The 6,942-nt window shown below is 37.3% G+C and overlaps 1 pseudogene; it reads left to right on the forward strand.

Annotated features, from left to right (window-relative positions):
• The first annotated feature begins 612 nt into the window (after positions 1-612).
• On the forward strand, positions 613-6,480 carry LOC148141061 (putative G protein-coupled receptor 139; annotated as a pseudogene).
• Positions 6,481-6,942: the final 462 nt, after the last annotated feature.

The following is a 6,942-nucleotide window of genomic DNA, read 5'->3' on the forward strand; positions in this document are numbered from 1 at the left end:
AGAAATGCGAGATTCTGGTCACAATTTTAACCAATATTGAAATTTAGAGTCAACAGCAGCTACTCATGTGATCCAATAATTTTTGTTGGGCAATGTGTAACAATCGCAAACCTTCGGGTTCTCTGCCACTATTTCCATATTTAATAATCATCTGGCCTTTTCCGTTTTGACCAGGAACCAGTTGCTATCTCTTTCAGGCAGGTTACATATTCTGTCTTGTTCTGAAACACATAGCTTTGGATATAAACGAGTTTAAAATATGTTTATTTAGTAACTGTGATAAATATCTGTCTCTATAGACCCAAATGATGTAATCAGATGCTGTTTATTGTAAACATATCTATTATATAAGGATTTATTAGTTAGTGCTTTTCTATAGTGCGATCAAGATTGTCACCTGTGGCATTTGAAGGACTGGCAAGTCTTGCAACAGAGAGGGTAGATTGGAATCTGCCAGTAGCTAAAAATATTAGAATGGGTCAAAATTTGAAAGCAAATAGTTGGAATGTTACAGCATTTGTTGAAAATGTAAAAGAGATAGACTGGAAAGTCACCGCAGTCGATCATATTCCCACAACAAATAACTTAAATATAATATCAATGTTTCAGAATATGAGGCAAATGCATTGGAATATTACCTAAATTTCTAAGAGATTTTCGTGGGAGTTTGATCATCTTTCTACATATTATGAATTACTGTCATTCGAAATTCGGATATACCTGGCGCTTAGGATTATTGAAAAGATTTATTATCCCATCCTTGCTATTGTTGGCGTCTCTGGTAAGTCGTTCCTGCCACAGTTCTGTTCTGAGAAGCAGGTGATACCACGTTGCTTTACTGCCTTCTCCTTGTTACTTCCGTTGTTGATCAGTCTCTACGCACACCTATTCACAGTTTAAGGAGTGGGTAACTGTTTAACAGGATTTGAGAATCACTCTGTCAAATATGCTGCATGTTAATGCTTCCACATTAAAAAAAAACTTTAAGCTTTATTTTCCTGCGTTACTGACCATTACGTTTAAGCCAAAGGCGTGGCAGTCCTCATATGAAACTCTATTACAAATATGTGAAGACGCTTCTCTTCCCTTATTAATATTCTCAACAAGCTGAACTTCAAATATCAACTTTATCTTTGACCCTGAGCTGATTACTGATAATGCAATATCTTTAGCATCAATTCTAGCCTTTGCCGCATCTATAATGTTACCCATGTCCATTAATAAGTTGTACTTTTTTATATATATTCCCACATTTGTATTTTGATAAACTAAGGGATCCTCATTGCAATACAGCATGCCTTGTCGCTCAATAACATGAAAGATAGAAAGCACCAGAACTGTCCACAGAAGGAACCTTAGCATGTCCCGTTCACAGAGCGCCAATGTGCCATTGGAATATATCAGCTCGCTGTCAACAGAAACTGATGGCAATGTTCTCATTCCTGTGGTTGCCACTTTCCAAACTGTCATTGTTCTAATTCGTGGCATTTACCTCCCTCAACTCATCCCGACACTGCGAATCCACAATCCCCCATTCCTACAGTAAATCAAAATACTTACTGACAAATACGAATTCATTGGTTAAAGGTTTTTATTTCACTTCCATCCCTACTTTTTTGTATTTCTCCCGTCATTTAGTTTTGGTTATCTCCTTTCTTTAAATTCTTTTAGAAATTGATTTTCTTTGCACATTCAGTGAAATTAAGTAGTTTTATTATTTTTAATCATCTATGATATCTTTCTCACTTCCGTAATACTGGTCTAAATATATCCAAGCTTCTTCACTCTCTATACATTGTCATTTTCTTATTCAGTGCATTCGTTGTTTAGCTTCGTTATGAAAGGCATTATTAACGCTACCAGGATTTCATACCGAGAATAAATCAATGCATCAAGAAGATCAAGTTTCGTTACTTTGGCCAGTTACCATAAAATTGCATTGTCCTTCGATTTAATTATGAGAATCGCAGCTCTCCATGAGCTTTATTTCTATAACGAGCACAATCTCTGGACTTCATTCTCTACATATAACTGAAGCTTCGTTCTCTTTTCACGTTTTAATAAGTTTAGTCTGGACCATTGGATAGTCCTCGCAGCAGTAAGCAAATGTCAGTGCAACAAATGGGCAGAAAAATTAATTGACACTTTGAAAGACGACTGCAAATTTTGCTGGCATGCTCTTTCTAAGCCGTATTCATTATATGTTGTGTTTATTATTAATAAGCTTTCTCAACGTAACAAAATACATTGAATTTTTTTTGTTTTTGGAGGTCCATCTCACTGTATATTTTTTTCAGTTATAACATTCATTGGTGGATCTTATAGTATTTGTTCAATTGTCATTATAAAACACCTGGCAGATCCGTGACTTTTACCTAATGATGCATAATCTTCCAAGTACTAAATAATTGTTCTTTGTCTTGTTGCCTACGATCTCTTTGAAAACACTTGGTTCTTGTTACTATCAACTTTGCTATGATTGCAAAAACTTTTATGCTATTGAATTCCCAGTTATGATTTGAAGTTACCCACTAACTATGATTATGATTGTATGCCAGCAGGAAAGCATTTTAGCAGTTAGCACACGCAATTCCATTTATTCATCCCAGGACCTTCTGTAAAATTACGGCTGCATCTTCTTTAAAATCTGCAGGTCGGTTGAGAAACATATTTTTAACCTACTGAACTCAAAAGGTTAATGTATGGACAACTTTAGCATTAGGTCTGTTTATGATTCGTGTCCACCTCTCAGTAAGGAAATGTCACTTCTTCCACTTTGTTAAGAATGTAGTTAGCGTCTAACAGTTTATTGTTGCGTTTCATTGTACAGATGCTAACTTGTGTCAGGATCAATGTGATCCCCCCGAAAGGCGTTACAGTGCTCTCGATATTTTCGGTGCAACAAACTTTCTCCCAGATTAGAAAAATATCATCTTGATTTCCTCAAGATCGATGTCTATAATGTGTTATAAAATTGTAGGTGACTCTGTTTTTGAAGCCGGAGCAAACGTCTGTGAACGTCCCTCCAGTCATTCATGACAATATTCATGAAATTACCTAAATTAAACATCAGTCACTATTTTCTCTATAAATTATCAACATGCCTATTCTCACACTTAATTTTGCCCCAATTACTTTATCTTCGATTTTTTTCCAACAAAAAAGAGAAAAAAAACCTTGATCAGAGGTGCTTTTCAGTATAAACAGGATCATATTTTAAAATAATCTCCAGCTTTCAATCAAGTACATTGTTAATTTTCATTCCGAGAATAGCTATCCACTTACAATATGGTTAGCTAAAAATCTAACTATTTACCCTCAACTTCTAGTTGCTGCTTGTTTCGCTCATAGTCGAATGTGTAATATCCCGTCACGTATCCCTTCTTTGGTGATGATTGTGATCATTCTTTCATTCAGTTTTTAGTGTTCCCATCAGCAATCACTGTTTTGAAATGATTGAATTCTGCGCAGGCTATGCTAGCTGAGGGAACATCTCAGTCAGTACAAAACTGAACTGCCTATTATGTCCTCTTCTACCTGAATGCAAATATATCAATCGCATTATCAGCATACTGTTCAGATTATAAAACATTTGAAACTTGTACGAATTCAAGAGAAAACAACACATTTTAAAATATATTTTAATTTTCAGTCACTCGAGAAATGTATGGAAGTGGATGTAGGTTTGATGGCTGAGCTGCAAGGTTCGTTTTCAGACGTTTCTTCTAGGAAGCATGGCATTCCAACCAGAACTCTGTCAACAAACACTATGACTTCGATCCCATTTACCACCCGTTGAGAAAAAGAATAGGAAATAAAATCGGCACAAGAAATATCGTCACCACAGGAAATGACATCACCAATAAGAGAAACCTAAACGCATAAATAGAAACTGTGCCATGTCACCAGTTCTTCATTCCGAAACTTACTGATGAGGTTACCTGGTATGCTGACGAAACGTCTCAAAGCGAACGTTCCAGATCAGCGATCAAGCCAACATCCAAAACCTCAATCTGAGCTACAAATCTTCTCAAAACATGTATGGAAGTTTTTAAACTTTAAGAAGTTAACAGAAAACTGCAGTGAAATCAACCAAAAAATGCATTTACTGTTAGCAACGTATTTCAGGAATTTAGAAACACAAAACAAAATGTTTATTTTCTTCCTATGAGAAATGGCAGTAGAAAATTCCAAACCACGTTTGCTCTTCATTTCGCTTTCACTTTCATTCACTTTCATCAAAACTTGTCAACAATCTTTCTTGAGACGTGAAGACATGTTTCAGTTTTTTCCCCCCACACAGCTAGTAGCTATTATTTTTATATTTATGTTTTACCTTGACTACCTCTCAGGAGAATCTCCTGTTAGGCAGAGAGGCATATTATGATGTTGATGTTTGTCCGTGGGACCTCTGAACTGTCAGCTCCATAAACCCACTACCCAAACGCCCTCGCAAACACAACCCTCTGCACCCGACCTCACATCTACAGTTTGGCTGGCGAGAATGCTGAAAAACCATCCAAGAAGTTTAAAATATCTGTGAATTCCAATATCAATGAAATTGTCTCTTGGAGGATATCGAACAATCCCTCAGTCAGATAGTTTCTGAAACTCGGAACAAAGCATCAAATCTGCAGTAACAATTCACCTCTTGCAGTTTGTAATTGAATATAAAATAAAGTATTTCTAATCACAGCACTAAGCTTTCCCATTAAGTACCATGTAATGATTCCATACTTTTTTTTAACACCAAGTAATTTGTCAACTGCCAAAATCAGTGATGGCTGATTATTAAAGTATTTGGTTTTGCACGATTGCTGTAAATGGTCTCTATTTTCAAGATCTTTATTTGCATCCAGTAGTCTGCTTGACTACTGAGTGTAATTCAATAGACCTATTTGTACTCCCGGGAGACATTAAAATGAAGTTTGCCTTCACAATTTGATTCACCAGCCCATCCTTAGTAAATGTGAATTTGCAGTCTGTGGAGCCAGTGTTCCATCACTTCAAGACAAAAAAGTGCTTTTTGCAAACCATCTTCATGAAGATGTAATATACCACCTGGCCAAAATGGCAACTGAGTAATGGCAGAAAATATAATGCTTGCCTCATAACCTTCCAGCACCCAGACACCACAGGTCGGTCTTGTAAGGGAGAATCCCTCCCCGTAACGCTGGAAATACGGAAAACAACATGGAGTAAGTCCCTGTCCGAATTTCACTAGAGAAACTGGGCCACGCATGTCAGTTTTGACTCACTTGCATAAAGATTTGATAATGTGGTGTTTTGATGTTTTCTGTCAGGCCATGATCATGGATCATGGAGGACGAAACCCCTTTTTCAGCTCAATGATGTCAAATATATGGGGTTCTATGATCTGTGATTCAACGGAAGTTTTGTCTTCAGTGTATTCACTGACTTGTTGATATACATGGTGCTCACTCTTTCCAACATTCCAGTTCATTTTTCTGTACACTGGACTATTCGCAAATGTGACACATTTTCGCAAGAACAAATCCAGCAATATTAAATGATCCTGCGAGTGAATTGTACTTTAGTTAATTATTTTCCTTTCCTACAGCTAATGCGGTGACGATTGTGATACTGTCTCGGGGACAGTGTGGTCTCTCCAAATGTCCCACTCGCTATCTGGTAGCCTTGGCAGGGACGGATTTACTGGTCGTTACCACTGATCTTATATTGAGGCACATTCCAATTGTTTATGACGAACACTTTCTATTCATGAATTCCATTCCTCTATGTAACATCCATGCCGTCCTACTTTATGCGGTTACAGATTGTTCTGTCTGGTTCACCGTTGCTTTCAGTTTGGATCGCTTTGTGGCCATTTGCTGGCAGAAGATGAAAAGTAATTGGTGCACTAAGAGAGTGACGTTTGTACTACTGGGAACACTGACTTTGTTGAGCTGTTTAAAAAACATGTTTTGTTATTTCATGTTCAAGCATGATTATTTACTTAGTAACTTCCCCTGGTTTTGTTTAGTAAGGGAGGGGCTTCTAGAATCTCCACTCTGGGCAACAATCGAGTTCATTCATCACATTCTGACACCGGGTGTCCCATTTGTTCTGATTCTGCTGCTCAATATTTTAACCGTGATGTATATTTTAATCTCCAACAGAGCCCGCAGGAGACTTTGTCTGAAGGGGACTGGAGCTAGACAGAAAGACCCAGAGATAGAGAATCGCAAGAAATCTATGATTTTGCTATTTGTTATCTCAGGGAATTTCATATTGTTGTGGGCCACCTTCCTGTTTTATTCAGTGTTAGAAAGAATGCGACATTTAGGATATAACGTCATAATTTTACCAAAATACATCAAAGAACTAGGATTTATTCTTCAGCTCTTGAGTTGCTGCACAAACACGTGCATTTACATTGCGACACAGAAAATGTTCAGAGAGCAGTTGAAGAATATGTTGAAACATCCATTTATTGTTATTATTAACTTAATCAAATGAGCAGATTTTTTTAACTCCAACCCAATCATTTTTTCTCAAGTTATTGATTGGAACTTGACAGCGTTCCACATGGTTAAACTATTCTTTATTCACTGTGTGTTCAACATAGAAAAATAGAATAGTACAGCACAGTACAGGTTCTTTGGCACTCGGTGCTGTGTCCCCCTTTTATCCTACTCTAAGATTAGTCAAACCTACATACCCTTCATTGTATTATCCTCCATGTGCCTATATAGGAATCGCTTAAATGTCCCAACTGTATCTGACTCTACGACGACTGTCTTCCATGCATCCACCACTCAATGTGTAAAGAACCTACCTCTGTCATCTCTCCAGAAATCCTAGCCACTCGCCCCTACATCAAAGATAACTCAGAAATGACTGCCAGACTATGCAGACCTCTTGGCATCATGCTAGCCCACACACCTATCAACACACTTAAACAGCAGTTAATGAACGTAA

This window comes from Chiloscyllium plagiosum, unplaced genomic scaffold (assembly GCF_037043375.1).
Source record: "Chiloscyllium plagiosum isolate Xiang-an unplaced genomic scaffold, Cpla_swu_hap1 HiC_scaffold_35, whole genome shotgun sequence".
Lineage (NCBI taxonomy): Eukaryota > Metazoa > Chordata > Chondrichthyes > Orectolobiformes > Hemiscylliidae > Chiloscyllium > Chiloscyllium plagiosum.